The following is a 20,995-nucleotide window of genomic DNA, read 5'->3' as shown; positions in this document are numbered from 1 at the left end:
CCGAGTTTGCGACCCGGCTCTGGCTTCCGACTCTGCCCACTAATGTGTAGCTTGGGAAACAGCAGGTGAGGATGGATCGTGTCATTGAGCGGCTGCTGCCCACGTGGTAGACCCTGATGGCATTTTTGGCTGCACACACGTGGGTAGTGAGCCAGCAGATGCGAAGTGTGGCTCTGTTTCTCAAGTAAAATTAAATAAATAAATAAGGCGCATTAGAGATTTAAAGCACCAATCTCCTTATAAATATGGGACAGTTGTTATAACTGGTGAAGTGAAAGTAGTGACATTGTTATAGAGGGAGAAAATAGATTACTTGTATTTGGAGCTGCAATAGTTTGCTGGTTCCTAAAACCAATGGGTTATTTCTACCCTTTATAGCTTAAGAAAGCCATATTACTGTGTGTCTGAGCATGTTAGCCGTTTTTGCATACTTCCTCAGTGAGTAAGGAGACTGAAGTTTCTGTTTTTACATTCATAAGCTAACGTTGTCTCTTTACAATGCATGTTTCGTGAAATGATCTTAGAACTGAGTGATAGGGAAGAAGGTAATGGATATGAGTGATTTCCTCGTGTGAAGGAAAGAGGGATGTTATTGATATGATATGGAAGTTTTCCTTGTTGTGTTGTGATTAGTAAGCAGATGCAGTGTATAGTGTTAATTCACAGGTTAGACTCTGTTAGGATGGTCGTAGGTTTGGACCGTGAGAATGATGTCTTTTTTGTGAACAGCCACCTGATTAAATTAATGATTGGCGCTGAGGCTGAGTTAGTTAGGTTTCCCAGGGTTCATCATGCTGCTGCTAGAGGTGAAACTGTTTTGTAGTCCTTGGGCAAATCGTGAAGTTTGCCTGTGAATAGAGTTTGCAAGACAAAATAATATTGCTGATGTTAGGCCATGGGCCAGTGTTAGAGCTGTAGCTCCTGTAAATCTTCATGATGTTTGAATAAGGACAGTCACAATCACCAGTGTTAATGTGGCTCACTAATGAAAAAGTGGTTAGTGATGCTAGATGTGTTTGACAGAGCGAGATGGCGCTGGTTAGGGGTTTCCTATTGGGCTCCTCTGGGAAGTGAGAAGGCTCTCTGCTCTGTTTAAGGGATTTCAGATTGTAGGGACTCATGTTATGCTGTAGCCTCCTAGTTTTAACAGTGTGACTGCAAGGAATATTGATCTGGCAATAGTGGCCTCTACATGGACTTCTGGTAATCATAGGTGAAGACCATACAGGGACATTTTTGCTTTTTACTATCAAAGTTATTATGCATGGTTTCCATTTAAATGCTATTTAGTTTCCTCATTGGGTAATAGTTACTTGGGTTGAAATTACTGTTGATGAAAAGTATCTAGAACAAAATTACTTCTGTGCCTGTGAATGTCATAATTAAGAATGCCTATAGATTAATATTTAAATATAGCTTTCTTTCATGGAAGTGGTCCTTTAGAAAGGGGATACTCACTAGGATTATTAAGGGAAGCTGTGAGGTGGTATCAAGAGGAGGGTCAGAGAAGAAGCTGGTGAGAAACTACTTATTTTATAATAGGTTTATTTATAATAAATAGGATTATGAGGTAGTGTATAAGCTCTGTGTTTATGTTGATTCAGAGTATGATGTTTTTGAGTACATTGTTATGGGAATAAGTGTAATTGTAAGTTACATAATTCATAGGAGAAGGTTTAAGTTTGTACATTATCTGACCGTAAGTGTTGGATGCTATTAACTGTGTTTGGCCCACAGTGGCTTCATAGGCTACAAATACTAGTAGGCAATGAATATTATACATGATATGATAAAATGAGCATTCAGGATTACAAGGATTCCTAAAGTGAATGCATATAATATTGTGCCTTATAAAACACAGAAGTGACCATATATCAGTATACTGATAATATTCCTAGTAAGGATGCAATATATGCTAAAATATTTATACAGATTTAAAGGAATATTGGTGATAATAGAATACCTTAACCTAATGGATTGAAATTTCAATGATTATACTCATTCTAGTCCTTTTTGAATTCATTCATAGGCTAGACATAGGGCTAAAATGGAAATTATAATTAGTGCTATGGTAAGTGTAAGTGTTGGGTTTTTTATTTGGGTACTCATGACAGGAGAAGTAAGATGGTAATATCTAAGGTGAATACAAAGGCTGTAATGGCTAAAAGAGAATTTATGGAGGGTAGTAGTTGGGATGATGCTATAGGATCAAATCTACATATTGTATGGGCTTTATTTTTCTATGTAGATATTTAATTACAGCAACCAGATTACGGTGGTTCCAAGAAATAGCACTAAAGATATATTGATTGTCAGGGAGAGAGTAAGGTTGATTATTCTTTTCCAGGTTAAAACTGAAGATAATACATTGGAAGCCAGTAGCAGTAGTTAACATTAAAAGAATATGATCCTCATAAGTGAAGGGAGATGTGTCAGGGCCGGAGCTGTGGCATAGCGGGTAAGGCCACTGCCTGCAGTGCCGGATTCCCATATGGGCGCTGGTTCAAGTTCTGGCTGCTCCACTTCTGATCCAGCCTCTCTGCTGTGGCCTGGGAAGGCAGTGGAAGACAGCACAAGTTGTTGGGCCCATGCACCCACATGGGAGACCTGGAAGAAGGTTCTGGCTCCTGGCTTTGGATTGGCGCAGCTCTAGCCATTGCAGCCAATTGGGGAGTGAACCAGTGGATGGAAGACCTCTCTCTCACTCACTCTCTCTGTAACTCTGACTTTCAAATAAATACATAAATCTTTTTTTTAAAAGAGATGCATAAGAATAATCAGACTATGTCCACAAATTATGTCAGGCATCAGTTTCAATGCCAAAATGATTGGTTTGATATCAAGTGAAATTTTAATTGTTATGAGGTGAGAAAGTAAGATTTATGATTACAAATAGGCTGTGCAATCCTGTGGCTGTGAAGAGTGTTGAACTATCCACAGCCTCAGAGATGGTGAAGGATATGTTCAAATATTCTGAAGTTTGTAGACTTGTAAAACCAGCTCCAAGTTTGATTGATTAGTGGAATTTGTATGATATTTTTGGTTTCTTCTATGAAACTATGGTGAACTTGGGTAATTGATACTCCCAAGACTAATAATTCTGATTATTAGACACAATTCTAGTAGCTTTAGGGCTCAGATGCCTGTTGGTAGGTAGCAGCCCCTTTGCTTTAGGACTAGCCATGAAGGATGGAATGGATAGAAGAATCCAGCAGAGGAAAAAAACTCCTGATAGAATGAAAAAGATCATTTCATATCATGATCCTGGCCCCTAGTTGTACGCTCTCAGACTATATCATCATCCTTGGTATTAGTTCCTAGGCCAGGAATGATAGAGTAAAAGAATTAAACTGGAAACCTATCATTAGCTGTATGTTAGAAACAGAGCTGACAAGGGGTTTTGTGGTGTAGCAGGCTAAGCCTCCACCTGCAATGCTGGCATCACATATGGGTACTAGTTCATGTCCTGGCTGCTCCACTTCCAATCCAGCTCTTTGCTTCTGGCCTGGGAAAGCAGTGGAAGATGGTCTAAGCACTTGGGCCCTTGCACCCATGTGGGAGACCCAGAAGAAGCTCTTGGTTTCGAATTGGCTGAGTTCTGGCTATTGCCATTTAGGAGTGAACCAGCCGAGGGAAGACCTTTCTCTCTGTCCCTCCCTCTCTCCATTGGTAACTCTACCTCTCAAATAAGTAAGTAAGTAAGTAAGTAAATAAATAAATAAGTAAAATCTTAAAGCAATAGCTCTGACAATGCCTTTGTTTATGGTCGGGGCTGGGGTTAACTGTATGATAGCCTGAGTTTGGTGGGTCATTAACCATGAGAGTGGAAATATGGGCACTTGGATTGGGTTACAGTGAATTAAAGAACAGCTAGAATTAGAATAAATCTGATTATAGCTGTTGCAGAACTGATGCATGTCAAGACTAAAGAGGCTCTGCCAATAAAATGTATGAGTATGTGAAGAGCTATAAATAGGCTGATAGTTTCAATAATTACTATCAAAGGAATAAATGAGGCAGGTGCACCTTGAGGGAGGAAGTGGCTAATGATGCTTTTGTTTTATGGCAGAGGCCAGTAATGACTGCTTCTGCTCAAGGCGTGACAGCTAGTCCTAACAACTGATAATTGGGCTGTGTGAGCCATACAAGGTAACTGTCCTAGCTGATTTGTTGAATCACAGAAAACGAGTGAGATTAGTATTAGAGACCAGGTTCTTCTTTCAGTGATGTGAATGGTTATTTGTTTAAGAATGAGTTGCACCCATCACTGTTGAAGGTAGATGAATTGATTGTTGACCAGGCAGTTGGGAGATGGGATTAAAATATTAGGGGAGATGATAATTACAGTGCGTAATCCTGCTATTGTAGGGGTAATGAAAAAAGGTGAGCGCACCTTCATTCTGTTTCTCATGGCATTTCGTCTTGGTGATTCAGTGTATTTTGGTGTGGGTTTGGGGGTTAAGTGTAGTTAGTGAGTTTTAGCTGGAGAAATAAAGTGCTAATTTTATTGAGATCATGCTAATTAATTATATTGGTGAGTCTAATTGTGGCATTTCATTACAGAAATATTTTTGCTTTCAGTATTAAACAGATGCTAGTTAGATTCATAATGACATAACAGATATTTGTCATTTTTCAAAATGTTTTAGTGTTGCTAGTTCAAAGACATGGAGATGTGGTTGGACCCACACACATCAGAGCATTGTCATAATATAAACCAAGTGGAGTAGATGTGAAGGTTGCTTCACACAAGCACCTTGGGATGGGATTTGTTTTTAGATCAAATGGTGTGTCAACTTCTGAGTGTAAGCCATCTTCAGATGAAAGTAATGTATGGATTGGCATTTCTATAGGTATGACGACTCTGTTATCCACTGTATCCTGGTTTCAAATCTTCTATGGGATTATATAAGAGCCAGAGTTTAAGTCATCATATCTGTATATTCACAGCTTCAATATTGTTGGTGTCCTGTATCTTTTATGGTTAAGAGCTGTTAATTTCATCTATCCTATGTATAGAATTTGTAATTATGACTGGGCAATTAAGATTTGAGTAATAATAATAAAAGACAACACTGTTTCTTCTTGGGCATCTTTGGTTGTCAACATAGGTGAAACAATGTGAAGAACTCAAGAGCTAGCTAAGAATAAGATTAGTAGGGTGGGCCGGCGCGGCGCTGGCACACCAGGTTCTAATCCCGGTCGGGGCGCTGGATTCTGTCCCGGTTGCCCCTCTTCCAGGCCAGCTCTCTGCTGTGGCCAGGGAGTGCAGTGGAGGATGGCCCAAGTGCTTGGGCCCTGCACCCCATGGGAGACCAGGATAAGCACCTGGCTCCTGCCATTGGATCAGCGCGGTGCGCTGGCCGCAGTGCGCCGGCCGTGGCGGCCATTGGAGGGTGAACCAACGGCAAAGGAAGACCATTCTCTCTGTCTCTCTCTCTCACTGTCCACTCTGCCTGCAAAAAAAAAGATTAGTAGGGTGGAGTCATGAGGGTGTAGTTCTTCTGTAATGGATGATGTAGCATCTTGGAATGCTAGTTGAAGTGGATATGCCATAAGGATCTGAAAGATTTCAATCTATAAATTAACCTTAACAAAGTTATGTAATATTTTTACTTATATTTTTATCAAGGAAGGGTTGTAAGGTGTTCGATTCCTTCCTTTGTTGTTTTTTAAATTATTTTTTCTAAAGATTTTATTTATTTATTTGAGAGGCAGAGTTATAGACAGAGGCAGAGACAGAGAAATGCCTTCCATCCGTTGGTTCAGTCCCCAAATGGCTGCAACAACTGGAGCTGGGCTGGCCAGAAGCCAGGAGCCAGGAGCTTTCTTGGGGTCTCCCATGAGGGTGCAGGGCTGAAGCATTTGGGCCATCTTCTACAGCTTTCCCAAACCAGAAGCAGAGAGCTGGATCAAAAGAAGAGCAGCCAGGACATGAACTGACACCCATATGGGATGCCAGTGTAGCAGGCAGAGGCTTAGCCTTCTGTGCCACAACCCCTGCAGGATTCCTTCTGTTGTTAATTTAGGATTTTACATAAGCTGGCTCTTCAAGTGTGTGATGTGCTCGTGAGCACTGTGTAGTCATTTGAGGTTTCTGACAGTTAAATTACTGTGACTTCTTGTTCTGGGGCAAAAACTTCTCAAATAACACAAATTATTACTATAATAGCTCTTAATGAAATAAATGACCCTGGGGTTGGCGCCGTGGCTCACTTGGTTAATCCTCCGCCTGTGGTGCCAGCATCCCATGTGGGCGCCGGATTCTGGTCCCAGTTGCTCGTCTTCCAGTCCAGCTCTCTGTTGTGGCCTGGGAGGGCAGTGGAGGATGGCTCAAGTGCTTGGGCGCCTGCACCCGTGTGGGAGACCAGGAAAAGCACCTGGCTTCTGGCTTCGGATCGGCACAACACGCTGGCTATAGCGGCCATTTGGGGGGTGAACCAATGGAAGGAAGACCTTTCTCTCTGTCTCTCTCTCTCACTGTCTAACTCTGCCCAATAGTTGAAAAGAAAAGAAAAGAAAGAAATGACCCCGTTGATGATGCAGTATTTCTTGTTGAAATTTCATCAGGAAAGTTGGAGTATTGTCATGGTATGCCCAATTATGCAAGAAAAATATTGATTTATGCTACAAATATAATTAAGTAAATTGTAACTCAGGGAGACTCAAGTGTATATGCTGAAAGTAGTAAAAGTCAATATGTGACTCCTCCTGCGATTGTGAATGCAGATCTACAGACAAGACACAGTGGAAATGTGGTGTGGCACAGTATGCGTCATGAAGAACGGTGTCTAGGAATGAGTTGGCTAGAGCAATGCCTTGGGCATCTAACAGTAAATAGAAAGATAAAACCCAAGGCTCACTGTATGGGTGGGATCATTTGATATTACCTCCATATGAGGGTTCTAGTAAACTAAACATTTTACTGCTAAAATAGCAACACTTATGTGGGAAAAGCAATGATCATGAGGCTAATATGAAATATGCTCATGTGTCACTGTACATTCCTACCACAAATAATATGGTGAGCTCAGATAATGAACTCTAAAAACTAGTGGATATTATAGCTCAAACTATTCCTCCATGCTCCATTGCTTCCTTTTTTTTCTCAGAATATTAGGTTACAATGTGTGGAATTATTCCAAAGTCTGGTAGAATACTGCAGGTCCTTTGGGGTGATCAAAGAATCAAAGAATAGATTTTGGTATAAAACTGGGATCTTCTTCCTGTTTGGTAAAAGAAGTGGTGTTTAGATTTCAGTCTGTTAATAGTATTGTAATTCTTGTTTCTAGTACTGGAAGAGATAATAGGAGGATTCTTTCTCTCTCAAATAAATAAAACTTTAAAGGAGAGAGAGAGAGAGAGAGAGAGAGAGAGAGAGAGAGAGAGAGAGAGAGAGAGTGTCCCCTATCCACTGGTTCACTCCCCAGATGGCTGCAGTGGCCAGAGCTGTGCTGATCGGAAGCCAGGAGCCAGGAGCCTCTTCGAGGTCTCCAGTGCAGGTGCACAGTTCCAAGACCTGGGCCATCTTCCACTGCCTTCAGGCTCTAGCAAAGAGCTGGATTGGAAGTGGAGCAGCTGAGACTCGAACCGGTGCCTATATGGGATGCTGGTGTTGTAGGCTGGGGCTTTAAGCTGCTGTGCCACAATGCTGGTCCCAGGAGGATTATATTTGTAAATAATAGTGATCCTACAAATGGTTGGGGTGTAGTAAGTGATTTAATATTAACTATCATGATGAAATTGGTGGCTCCAAAAATTGATGAGATACCTGCCAGGTGAAGTGCAAAGATAGTAAATCTACTAAAGCTCCTGTGTGTGCTAGATTATTGTCTGCAGGTGGCTAAACTGTCTATCCTGTTCCCACTCCAGCTTCTATAGAAAAAACAGCAGTAATGAAAATGAAGGGAGTAATAATACAAAGCAGATTATCTACTTGAGGAAATGTTGTATCTGGGGCTCTGGGCATTGTAAATGTGGACAGTGTGGGTGTATTTGAGTCAAGTGTGAAGATTTGACTTAGATAGCATTTAGTGTTTATATTTTCATATGCTTTCTAGTGGAATAAGATGGGTTTTACCACATGTCCAAGTTCTTTGAAAGTGGGTCTTGGATTGTGGTGGGCTTGCACATCCTATGTGACTTTGGAGATATGCCATTCTCAGTATGGGCTTGTGGTTATGTGTGCAGAATATAGGTGGAAATGTGTGGTCGTACTTGGTTGAGTGTCTGTTCTGCATTGACCAATGTGTCACTCCTTCTGACAATACTACATGGGTTTTATTAGTTAATAGAAAAATGTTGACATGGAAGGCACTTAATTCCCATTTTCTGAAATTGCTTCAGTTACCTTAGTGTCTTTCTCCATATATGATTTTTTAAAAAGATTTATTTTATTTATTTGAAGGAGTTAGAGAGAGAGAGAGAGAGAGATCGAGAGATCTCTTCCATCCGCTGGTTCATTCCCCTGATGACCTCAGTGGTTGGAGCTGAGTTGATCTGAAGCCAGGAGCCAGGAGCTTCTCCTGGGTCTCCCATGTGGGTGCAGGGGCCCAAGGACTTGGGCCATCTTCCACTGCTTTCCCAGGCACATTAGCAGGGAGCTGGATCAGAAGTGGAATATCTGGGGCTCAAACCAGTGCCCATATAGGATACCAGCACTGCAGGCCAGGGCTTTAACTCACTGTGTGCCACAGCGCTGGCCCCCACATGTGATTTTTTAAAAAATAAATGTGCATACCATTTTTCAACCAGGGAAGTTATGTAACTTGCTTTTTGCATTTACTATTTTGTCACTCGTGATTTCCTCACTCAAACACAAGTTGAACTGCAGATCCGTAGTATTGTGTGTACGGACGTACAGGAATTTATTTAAGGTGCCCTCTCTCACTGAATGTCTGAAATCCCCACCTCTCAGATTTTCTAATTTTTTTAAGGGAAAAGGTTTATTGTCATGTGGGGGAAACCTGACAGGCAGAGGGGAGAGGGCAAGAGAGTAAGCGAGAGAAAGAAGTCGAGAGAGACATGAAGAGAGAGAGCACGTGTTCAGGAAGCGTGTCCTATTAAAACTTTGCAGGGGGCTGGGAAATAGCAGCGAATCCTATTGGAGTGGGGGTGGAGCTGACACCTGTGGTTGGGCCATTTTGTCATCTGGCTTCTAGCAGTGGTGGTGGGGGCTAGAGCTGAGGATGGTGTCCAGGGAGTAGATTTGCACCATTTTACTAAAATTCCCCCCACCTTTTTTTTTTTTTTTAATAAAGCAAGTGTTGCCAGCGCTGCGGCTCACTAGGCTAATCCTCCGCCTAGTGGTGCCGGCACACCGGGTTCTAGTCCCGGTCGGGGCGCCGGATTCTGTCCCGGTTGCCCCTCTTCCAGGCCAGCTCTCTGCTGTGGCCAGGGAGTGCAGTGGAGGATGGCCCAGGTGCTTGGGCCCTGCACCCCATGGGAGACCAGCAAAAGCACCTGGCTCCTGGCTCCTGCCATCGGATCAGCGCGGTGCGCCGGCTGCAGTGCGCCGGCCGCGGCGGCCATTGGAGGGTGAACCAACGGCAAAGGAAGACCTTTCTCTCTGTTTCTCTCTCTCACTGTCCACTCTGCCTGTGAAAAAAAATTAAAGCAAGTGTTATACGGGGTCACATCAGCCCCCAAAGTCCAGGAGGGGTGGAGGGATGATGATCTGTCTTTAGAGCTACTTTCTGTTGACATGGGACAACAAGTTACTCTCTGCTGGCATGGGGTGATGCCTCAAGCTGCTATCTCCTGGGTGGGGAGCCAAGTATATCCCTGCAGCAGCATTGGGTTTACCACCTGACTGGTGCAGGCTTTGGTTCGTTCCATTATCACCTCCTGTAAACAGACACTGTAGTATAAAAGACAGGGTGAGGATAGCAGCCAGTGGTCATAAGAGTGGCATTAACTAAGTAATGAGAGGATTTCATAGAGGAGAGGAAATGAGGGGGGAGTCTCTGGACTCTGTAAGACTGTTTGATGGATGTAGTTTTGCCTGACCTTATTGATTAATATAATAACAACACAGTTAAGGTCCATCTATTCCATAGTACCACATCGGTTAGTGAGGCAATATGGCTTTGGAGACCTCAGATGGCATCAACTGAGGTCTCGATGGGCCTAGTGACCTCCTCTTGTAACTGTTGGAGTTGTTTGCAGTAGGTTGGTTGAGATAACATTGTGGCCGAAAGCTGCTCCTGAGACCACTACTGAGGACAGAGAGGCTGCGGAGCTGATCCCAACCAAGACTGGGAGAAAGGTCGCTCAATTCTTGTGGGTAGAGGGCCTTGTCTGTAGAATCTGTGAATTCAAAGAAAATGTGTTCATGCATCTAGAGTTGAGGGCCTTGTCTGTAGAGTCTGTGAATTCAAAGAAAATGTGTTCATGCATCTAGAGTTCAAGGATGAGCGGCACAGAAGGAAATGAAAATGAGACTCTCACCAATCTGTAGAGACAGCGAGTCTACTTTTCTTTTTACCCAAGGAAGACCTTAGGCCAACGATGCCCTAGTCAACAGTCAGCCACTCGGGACTGCCTCTGAAACAAAAGTTCAGGCAGCTGGCAGACAGGTCCCAAGGTGACTGTGGGCTGGGGCCGATGTGCCATGGACAAGAAGTCCACTGGAGACTGTTCATTGTGTTAGGCTTAATGGGGCAGAATATCCATGAGAGTGGATGGACACCCCTCCAGAGATTCCTAAGGAGGAAATCTGATAGGTGACAGAGCAAGGGGCAGTTAGGGAAAAGGAGATATGTCTGGAAATAGTAATTAACCTGGTAAGCTGGCTGGTTTGCAGGGCCAGTAGTGTTGATCTTTATTTCATGTGGGTTGGGAGAGATACATCTAGGAAATGCTCACTCCTGGGACCAGGAAATCGAGAACTTGAGCCAGAGGAGGTTTAGAGCTGAGACAGGAGAAAGCTTGGACATAGGAAATCTTCCACTTTTCCAAATGTTCACAGATAGAGATCTTGAACTGGTTGTCAAGGTAGGAGACCACCGAGAGGAGGATTAACTAGAACATGGGGAGAAGCTCTCCTGGTGACCTGTAGAATCAGGCAGATATTGGGGATCCCTGAGATCACAGCCATCTGACGGGAGGATATGGGAACAGAGGGTGGGTCATTACCCATGCACCCATTGGAGCCCTGGACATAACCCATAGAAGGGAAACGGGGTTGAGTTGTCACCCACACATGCTATTGCCTGGACACAGAGTATGGAGGCATGAGGCCGTAGGAGATGTGGTGCCTGGTACCAGGACTTTGGGGCAAAGTTGCATAGAACCATAACCCATAGAGTCTAAATAAGAGGATCCTCCACCTGCCACGTCTTACTGTTGGGCACCAAAAAATATGTTGTGCCCAGATCGTTAGATCCCCACAGAGACCCCCAGAGAGTCGATTACACCGAACTGCAAAAGCAAGGTTTATTCGGGAGTACAAGCCGTGACAGGGACCCCATCCAACCTACCGGCACAGCGGAGGAAGGAGTGAGGCCCCGGTCTTTGTTTGGGAGAGTTTTTAAAGGAAAAAGGGGCTACATCAGCAGGAAAAAAGAGTTACATACAGCATGGAAGCTCTGGGTACAGGGAGTTACTTTGTTTAGCAATCTCTACTGTGCTGTCCTTGGTCTACCGAGCTAGCTGTCCCTGGTAAGCTTTGATATCTCCGGAATGCCTGAACGCCTGCTTTTACAAGGACCCGGGTCTGCTATGGGAAATGGAGGCTGCTTTTTTTATTGTTTTAAAATGGAGTCACTTTGGTTCTTCATTACCTCAGAAATTTGGAGGGCTGGTGTGTGGATGGAGATTGCAGAGTGTTCAGAGGTGAAGGAAGTCCGGGGTTGAGTTTTGTCGTTGGCAGAATTCCAGGATCTCAAAGCAGCTCACATCCCCGAGAGGAAAGCAAGGTTGAGGGCAGAGTCTGGCCCCAGGTTTTGGAGCCAATGAAAGGTCACCACAAAACACACCAAACACCAGAGTAAGGGAAAATGTTTATCGTCAGGTGGGGGAAACCTGACAGGCTGGAGGAGAGGGCAAGAGAGATCAAGAAAGAGAGAGCAGATTTTCTCATTACAGTAGGTAATGCTGAAACCAGTATCTTTTATTTTTTTTTAACTTTTATTTAATGAATATAGATTTCCAAAGTACAGCCTATGGATTACATTGGCTCCCCCCGACAATGACTTCCCTCCCACCTGCAACCCTCCCCTTTCCCACTCTCTCTCCCCTTCCATTCATATCAAGATTCATTTTCAATTTTCTTATATACAGAAGATCAGTTTAGTATACATTAAGTAAAGATTTCAACAGTTTGCACCCACATAGAAACACAAAGTGAAAAATACTGTTTGAGTACTCGTTATAGCATTAAATCTCAATGTACAGCACATTAAGGACAGAGATCCTACATGAGGAGTAAGTGCACAGTGACTCCTGGTGTTGACTTTACAAATTGACACTCCTGTTTATGGCATCAGTAATCTCCCTATGCTCCAGTCATGAGTTTCCAAGGCTATGGAAGCCTTTTGAGTTCACCGGCTCTTATCTTGTTTAGACAAGGTCATAGTCAAAGTGGAGGTTCTCTCCTCCCTTCAGAGAAAGGTACCTCCTTCTTTGAAGACCTGTTCTGTCCACTGGGATCTCACTCACAGAGATCTTTCATTTAAGTCTTTTTTTTTTTTTTTTTTGCCAGAGTGTCTTGGCTTTCCATGCCTGAAATACTCTCATGGGCTTTTCAGCTGGATCTGAATGCTTTTAGGGCTGATTCTGAGGCCAGAGTGCTGTTTAGGACATGTGCCATTCTATGAGTCTGCTGAGTATCTCGCTTTCCATGTTGGATCACTCTCCCCTTTATTTATTCTATCAGTTAATATTAGCAGGCATTAGACTTGTTTATGTGATCCCTTTGACTCTTAGTCCTATCATTATGATCAATTGTGAACAGAAATCGATCACTTGGACTAGTGAGATGGCATTGGTACATGCCACCTTGATGGGACTGAATTGGAATCCCCTGGTATGTTTCTAACTCTACCATTTGGGGCAAGTCAGCTTGAGCATGTCCCAAATTATACATTTCTTCCCTCTCTTATTCCCACTCTTATGTTAAACCTGGATCACATTTCAGTTAATTTTCAACACTTAAGAATAACTGTGTATTAATTACAGAATTAAACCAGTCATATTAAGTAGAACAGACAAAAAAAAATACTAAGAGGGATAACGTATTAAGTTGTTCATTAACAGTCAGGGCTATGCTGATCAAGTCACCGTTTTTCATAGTGTCCATTTCACTTCAACAGGTTTCCCCTTTGGTGCCCAGTTAGTTGTCACCGATCAGGCAGAACATATGATATTTGTCCCTTTGGGACTGGATTATTTCACTCAGCATGATGTGTTCCAGATTCCTCCATTTTGTTGCAAATAACTGGATTTCATTGTTTTTTTTTTTTTTTTTTACTGCGGTATAGTATTCTAAAGAGTACATATCCCATAATTCCTTTATCCAGTCTACCGTTGATGGGCATTTAGGTTGGTTCCAGGTCTTAGCTATTGTGAATTGAGCTGCAATAAACATTAGGGTGCAGACCACTTTTTTGTTTGCCAATTTAAATTCCTTTGGGTAAAGTCCAAGGAGTGGGATGGGCTGGGTTGAAAGGTAGGGTTATGTTCAGGTGAAACCAGTATCTTTTAAACATTTCTTTAAAGAAACCCAGAAATTACACATGTTTCTAGGGCACCACTTAATGGGCAGGCAGCATCCTTTGCGTATGTGCATTCGCACAGATGATCCCCATAGCGTTGGCTGTTTTCACGCTGCTTCTGTGTTATGTTTAAACTTCAAGTGGTCAGGGTCATTTGTCATTTCCCTTTTGTCCTCTAGGCTTTGTTTTATTCCTGAAAGCCCTTCTCCAATCGGGAATGCCAGGATCACACTGGTGCTGAGAGTCCTGGGTTTTCAATGTGGGAGGCCTAAGACACATGGTTTCTAGTTGTTTCTCAATGAGTCAGTGAGCCCGTCCTCTAGGTAGCTACATTGGCCTCTAGGACAAGGGAGTTATAGGTAGAGCCAGCTCTGTAATAGGGCATAGTGTTCAGGGTCTGGGCCTGGCTTCTGTAAGTCCCCAAACATCCTCCTTGAAGTCCATTCCTGGTAGGGTTGTCCATCCAGCCTGATGCCATGTATGTGTACTGTCTGCGTGGTGAACTGAGAGCACAGTGTGAGGGAATGTTCTTAGGTTAGAGGTCAGCTTCTGCCAGACCCATTGGCAGCTGAGAGTCTAAGCTCTGACTTAACCAAAAGATGGGTTTTCCTTCTAGTGAACATCTTTGGAAAGAGCGTTCAGCTCCCTAATGAGCTACCTGTTGCCATAGGTAGTTCAGTGACATGTCCCTGGTGATTGGTGTTGCCATGGACCCATGGACATGGCAGTGAAGGGATTTCCTGGGTGTGTACGCACTCAATATTGCCAATACTGGAGGGGAGGCCCAAATGGCCTTTAGACAAAGGAAGTAAATGTGTGTATGTGTGTGGTTGTGTGTGCTTTGCTGTGTATCTAACTTATTTGTATATGTACACTTTCTTGTTATACTCTCATACATGTGGGATCAGGTGTTTTTATGCTTTACTTATTCCTGTGATGTACATGTTTGTATGTATTTGTGTTTGTAGAAATAATGTTGTTAATGTATTCTTTTCTCCTAGGGAGTTGAAGCATCCTGGTTGCAAGAATACAGGTAAAGGAACCATTTTCTGTATGTTTATAGAGTGGTACAAGTAGTCAGACAGTTAAGTATATATCTTTAAGAGTTTGTTCAATGTCTATGTACATTTTCATAAGTGTATACAGGCCAGGATTTCTATAAGAGCACTATTTTAGTTATGAATACCATACAGAACAGAACCTGCCAATCATGGGCCAGAAATGTGCAACCCTGGCTGGGTTGAGGTCATAGGAGCCCTTGGCTGACCATCTCCCTTCCTGTACGAGAGTGTGGGGGCCATCAACATCCAAGGAGACCCTCGGAAGTCCCACGTTATCCTCAGGGCACTCTCACATGGCAGACTTGTGCCACCAGCCTTATGTCACCAGAACTCAGGTCTTCATGGACTACCTCCAAGTCAGCCTCAGAACATAGCTCTCTGTGTGAGAAAATTCTCCACAGAGAGGGCTAGCTTCAGTTCTGTTGGTATCTGAGTTTCTCAGACTTGTGGCTGATTCACAGGATGTGTTTTTCTTTTGGTGGAAAGAGTGGCCATCTTTCCACTAAGATTCAGATCCCTGTTATCATGGCTGTTTTGGTGGAAAGGCCCTGGTGATTGGTGTGCACTAAGGGGCCCTGGAATGGGCAGTGAAGGGCCTCCAGGTGTGTTATACCCCAAGCTTGCCAGTGAGACGTGGAGGGCCCAATGCCTGGACAATTAGATTATATAGACTATACGTGTATCTAAGTGTGTCAGATTGTGTGTGCTCCCCAGTGTTGTGTGTGTAGTTATTTGTATATGTACATTGTCTTGTTATAGAATCATGGATATAATACTCATGGATTTATTTCTCTGTTACTTACTTTGGAAACATATGTTTGCATGTATTTTTGAGTATATACAGCTCTAGAAATAATGGCCATAGTACATTCCTCCCTTCTGCAGTGTCAGATTATCCCATATAGCTCCACAGTTAAAGGAACCACTGTCTGTTCTGTAGACCAATAGGAGTACATACACAGTTATGTACACTTCCTCCGCAGTTTGTTCAGTACATGCACACATTTACAGATGTGTGTGTAATGCGTATTTGTCTAAGAGTTTTAACTTTTGTTGTGGATACGATATGGGTTTCCACCTGTCAATGTAGAAGCAAGGGACTTCTGGAAAGATTAATGGCCTGGGGACTGGGGATGACCCATGGCCTTGCTCCTGACTTCTGGCTATGTCCATGGGCAACATCTATGTGCACACACATCCAACAGTTTTTCCAAGTGTCTTGGCCTAGGATTAGTGGGTCCTAAAATAGACAGTCTCCTTATGCATCCACCTTGGCTTTCAGACCAGACATCCAGCCTGTGACCTGGTGAGGGGTATCTTTCACATGGGGGTGTTGTCAGTAAAGGGTGGTAACCAGCCATGGGTCCTGAGCGCCTCAGGTGTGGGAGGCGTACAGCATGTGGACTCCAGGTGTTTCCAAGAGAGTCAGTGAGCTGGCCCTGCAGTTCTCCTGGGCAGTATCTCTAGGACATGCTGCTTTGGCCAGAGCTGGCTTTCCCAGAGTGTGTAGCCTTCAGGCCTGTGCCATTTCCTGGTCTCTGAGAAGTCCCCAAACAACCCCATTTTGGTTGCACTGTGACAGGACCATCCCTCCAGCCTCATGCCATCTGACCTGGTGTCTAGGTTTACTACCTACAAGGTAACCTCCCCAGAAACACAGATTAGGGGGAGAGGCCAGGCTTCACCTACCCTTGTTGACCCGGGAGTCTTTAAGTGCCACAAGTTTTCAAAATGTGAGTTTTCTTTCTGGAAAAGAGTGGCCAACAATCCACTGATGTTGAGGTCCCTGGTTTCAGGGCTGATGCACTGACACGTCCATGGTGATTGGTGTCATCCCATGGTCAATGGAACTATCAGCAAGGATCTCTCTGGGTGTTTCTGACCCCCATGCTTTCCAGCACAGAAGAGGAGGGCTCAGTGGCCCCTCTGTGAAGAGCTTGAGTGTGTGTGTCCAATTCTGTATGAGCTCTTTGGGGCTGTGTATATTAGTTTTGTAAGCCCAATGTGTTGTGAACGTCAGGTATGTGGATGTTACAGATTGGTTTCTATCTGTATTTATTTCTAGGATACATGTTTTATGTATTTGTGGTGTGCACATTTGTAAATTAAAGGTTGTCCTGACTTCCTCCTTCCTTTGAGAGGGAAGCATCCCAGAAGGAAGGATGCAGCTTTACAAGTAAAAAACAACTTTCTTTTTCTTTTTTAAAAAAAGATTTGTTTATTTGAAAGGCAGCACTAGAGAGAGGAGAGAGAGATAGAGAGAGAGAGAGAGTGAGAGAGAAAGAGAGAGAGAAATCTTCATCCACCGTTTCACTCCCATGGTGGCTGCAACAGCCGGGGCTGGACCAGGTAGAAGCCAGGAGCCAGGAGTTTCATCCAGGTCTTCCACGAGGGTGTAGGAGCCCAAGCACTTGGGACATTGTCTGCTGCTTTCCCAGGCACATTAACAGGGAGCTACATCAGAAGTGGAGCAGGGGCTAATGCTGTGGCATAGTGGTTAAAGTCACCTCTTTTTTTTTTTTTTTTTTTTTTTTTTTTTTTTTTTAATTTTTTGACAGGCAGAGTGGACAGTGAGAGAGAGAGACAGAGAGAAAGGTCTTCCTTTTGCCGTTGGTTCACCCTCCAATGGCCGCCGCGGACGGCGCGCTGCGGCCGGTGCACCGCGCTGATCCGATGGCAGGAGCCAGGAGCCAGGTGCTTTTCCTGGTCTCCCATGGGGTGCAGGGCCCAAGCACCTGGGCCATCCTCCACTGCACTCCCTGGCCACAGCAGAGGGCTGGCCTGGAAGAGGGGCAACCGGGACAGAATCCGGCGCCCCGACCGGGACTAGAACTCGGTGTGCTGGCGCCGCTAGGCGGAGGATTAGCCTAGTGAGCCGCGGCGCCGGCCTAAAGTCACCTCTTATAGTACCTGCATCCCATATAGGTGCCAGTTCAAGACCTGGCTGCTTCACTTCCGATCCAGCTTCCTACTATGGCCTGGGAAAACAATGGAAGATGGCCCAAGATGGAAGATTCTCTCTCTCTCTCACTCTCACTCTCTCTCTTTCTCTCTTTGCCTATGCCTATACCTATGCCTATGCCTCTCTGAAACTCTGCCTTTCAAATAAATAAATATATTTAAAAAGTGGAGCAGCTGGGACTTGAACTGGCACCCTTATGGGATGCCGGCACTGCAGGCAGCAACTTTACCCACTATACCATAGTGCAGCCCCACAATATTATTTTTCAAAGCATAGAGGTATTTATAAAGTTATATATGTGTCTTTAAACATTCATTCAGTACTTTCACACATTTCCTTAAATACATCAAGGGAGGAATGTGCCCCAAAAGGTTACTTTTGCTACATATCCCTTGCAGCACTCAAATTCCCATTAATGAACCAGGAGTCGTCCGGAAATCTCGTTGACATGAGATCCGGGGACTCATGGCTGATCTAGATGCTCACTCTGTCCCTATCTCCTGATCTTAGATGATGCATAGACAGCTCACATCCCTGTGCCCTCCAACAAGGGAGATAACCCACTCACCAGCAGAAGGTCCTTTATTAGACCCATTCTTGTGCTCCTACCTGGTTTTTCATGCTTTATCCTCAGCCTCTGGTGTGGGGGTTTGTTGTCTCCCACATGTCCCATTCGAATAGCCAGTAAACCAGCCACAGGTCTGTAATGCCCCTCCAAGTGTCGCTCCCCCTCTTCATGGAGGAATGACACTAAACCCTGCCTAGGCTTCATATCCGAGTCACGGCACCATTATGTCGCTCCCCCTCTTCGTGGAGGAACGACACAGGACCCTGCACTGTTCTTTCGTCTGCTCGGCCCTCCCCGGGTTTGCTGCTGGTTCTTCCCGGGTTGGCTACCGACCCTTCCACCTCCGTGGAAGGGCGGTTCCCCCTGCCACATTCCCCACTTCCACGGGGGAGCGGCACACCGCCGGCCGGCTCTCTGGGGGCTGCACAGGTGTTCCCCTTAGATGTTCCCCTTAGATGTTCCTGGTGCATGCCGTCTCTCTCCTCCTTTATAGTCCTCCTCCGCCAATCCTAACTCGGCTGCCCACACACCGAGTACGCTGCTCTCCAATCAGGAGCAAGTCCTACAGTTTATTGGCTGAACTGGAGGCAGCTGTGTAGAAGCTGTTTTCTCCTCTCCCAGCGCCATATCGTGGGAGAGCAGATGCATAGAATAAGTCTTAATTCCAGTAACTTAGTCTAGTCCGAGTTGCTCCCCACACCAAGCACATGAGAGGCTTAACAGGAGTGGTTTCCAGGAAGTTACTTCTCTGGCCTCCTGCTCACTGTGTCTGAGGCTGTAGCTCCTGTTCCACCCACTGTTATCCCTTTTAGACTTGCTGCCTCTGAACTATCTGCACCATGCACAAGTGCATCAGGAGGCCAGCCCAGTGCCTCCTCTGCATGCCATGCCTATGTTTCTGAAGTCACAGGTGCACACCATGCCATCCATGAATCCTGCCAACCGGTGCCTGGACGGTTTGGGGAGAGATCACCTGTGCATGCTTGTAGGGTATCAGAGGCTTGAAGAGCTTGTATGATATTAATCTTGTCTTTTGCTAACAAGCGATGCCATGTGTATGTGTTTGTGTGTGGGGGGCAGGGCTAAGATGCAGCTGTGGGGGTCAGTGTTGTGGCACAGCAGGTTATCCTGCCACTTGCAATGCCGGTATCCCATATGGCCACCAGTTTATGACCGGCTGCTCCACCTCCCACCCAGCACCTTGCTAATGCACTTGGAAAAGCAGTGGAAGATGGCCCAAGTGCCTGGGCCCCTGCACCCACGTGGGAGATTCAGATGAAGCTCCTGGCTTCTGCCTTTGGCCTGACCCAATCCCAGCTGTTATGGCCATTTGGAGAGTGAACCACCAGTAGATGGAGGATCTCTCTCTCTCTCTCTCTCTCTCTCTCTCTCTGTCTCTGCCTTTCAAATAAATAAATAAATCTTGAAAAAGAAAGATGCAGCTGTGTACCTGGCTCAGCCATTCCACCAATGGGTGTCCCTGGACAGTGAGCAGTAGAACATCCCCAGGCTCCAGGGAGCCAGAGTTCATTCATGAACTCCTGGTTTGTGAGTATAAGATCATCATTTTGTTTTCCAAGCCACCCATCCTGTAGTGTGTGTGTATGTGTGTGTGTAAATCTTTAATTGCTCAGGAATTGGATTCATGACATTATATGGATGACAGTTTTTTCCTGTACATTAATTTTTATATATCAGCAAAGAAAATTCAAAGAGTACTTTTGCTTAGAGAGTTTATTTCCAAGGTAGTGCATTTAAGGACAACAAGGGCAAATCAGTAAGGATGATCCTTGGCCATTCTGTGTCAAACACAAGGAATTGTGGTAAGCCAGCTGTTTATGCTTGAACTTGGCAAAACTCATTTCTGCTGGAGTTGTGGACCTAGGTGAACCTGATCTTGCATGTACCTGTTTGATAGTCTAAGGGATTCAAAATGCATAGCACTCACTAAAACTAACTAACTAAAAAACATTTTGGTAACTGAAACCAAATTTTTCTGAAATAAGACTGATGTAAAAGTAAAGTGAAAATTACTAATTCTAAACTCAAATGCCACAAATATAAATAAAAAAAGCTCCTAAATTTTGTGATTCAAAGAAACCAAAAGAAACTAAAACTTAATGATCCTATGAATGAAATGGTGACTGATAAAGACAGGCTAACCAGTCACTCAGAGAAAAGAATTTTGTAGACATCATAGAAAGTAACTGCATAATCTCAGAGATTCTGATACTGACTCTTCATAGAAAGGGATTTTATAAATCTAGATTTGCAAAGTTGGGGGCCATTGTTTCCTTATATAACAGGCCTTCCTATGGAGTAGCAATAATCCAGTAAAGTTGAAAAAGGGGTTTTCAGAGGCGAATATCATATGGAATAATGGTAAATTGCAGAGCCAAGAAATCAGGTGTCATGTTTTTCAGCATTGCACAAAAGCAACTGAGAGAAGCTATGTGAAGTAAGACAAGTCTTTCTGAATCCTATTGCTCATGCAGAATTCCCAAAACCAAATTTTCTATTAAAAGGAACAAAACCAGAATCTTGGTGGCAATATGCCTGTCCCCATATAAAAGTACTAGAGGGAGGAATCAGTAATAAAGAGAGAGAAAGTACTCTCTGATAATGAAAATACTTCCATCTTTGTGTAATTTGTGTTCTCGGCGGGGTAGTTTTCAGGATGAGGGAGACA

At 44.2% G+C, this 20,995-nt stretch overlaps 1 long non-coding RNA gene across 1 annotated transcript in view; it reads left to right on the top strand.

Moving 5' to 3' along the window:
- The window catches only part of LOC108175821 (uncharacterized), a 193,388-nt gene that overhangs the window by 1,712 nt on the left and 170,681 nt on the right, over positions 1–20,995 (top strand). The window contains exon 3 of the long non-coding RNA XR_016223615.1: positions 14,717–14,748. This is a non-coding gene — a long non-coding RNA (uncharacterized LOC108175821). The remainder of the gene's footprint in view (positions 1–14,716; positions 14,749–20,995) is intronic.

This window comes from Oryctolagus cuniculus, chromosome 17 (genome assembly GCF_051225735.1).
Source record: "Oryctolagus cuniculus isolate XC-2025 breed Fujian yellow rabbit chromosome 17, ASM5122573v1, whole genome shotgun sequence".
Taxonomy (NCBI): domain Eukaryota; kingdom Metazoa; phylum Chordata; class Mammalia; order Lagomorpha; family Leporidae; genus Oryctolagus; species Oryctolagus cuniculus.
Note: the sequence above shows the minus strand (reverse complement) of the source record. Positions and strands in the feature narration are given on the sequence as shown.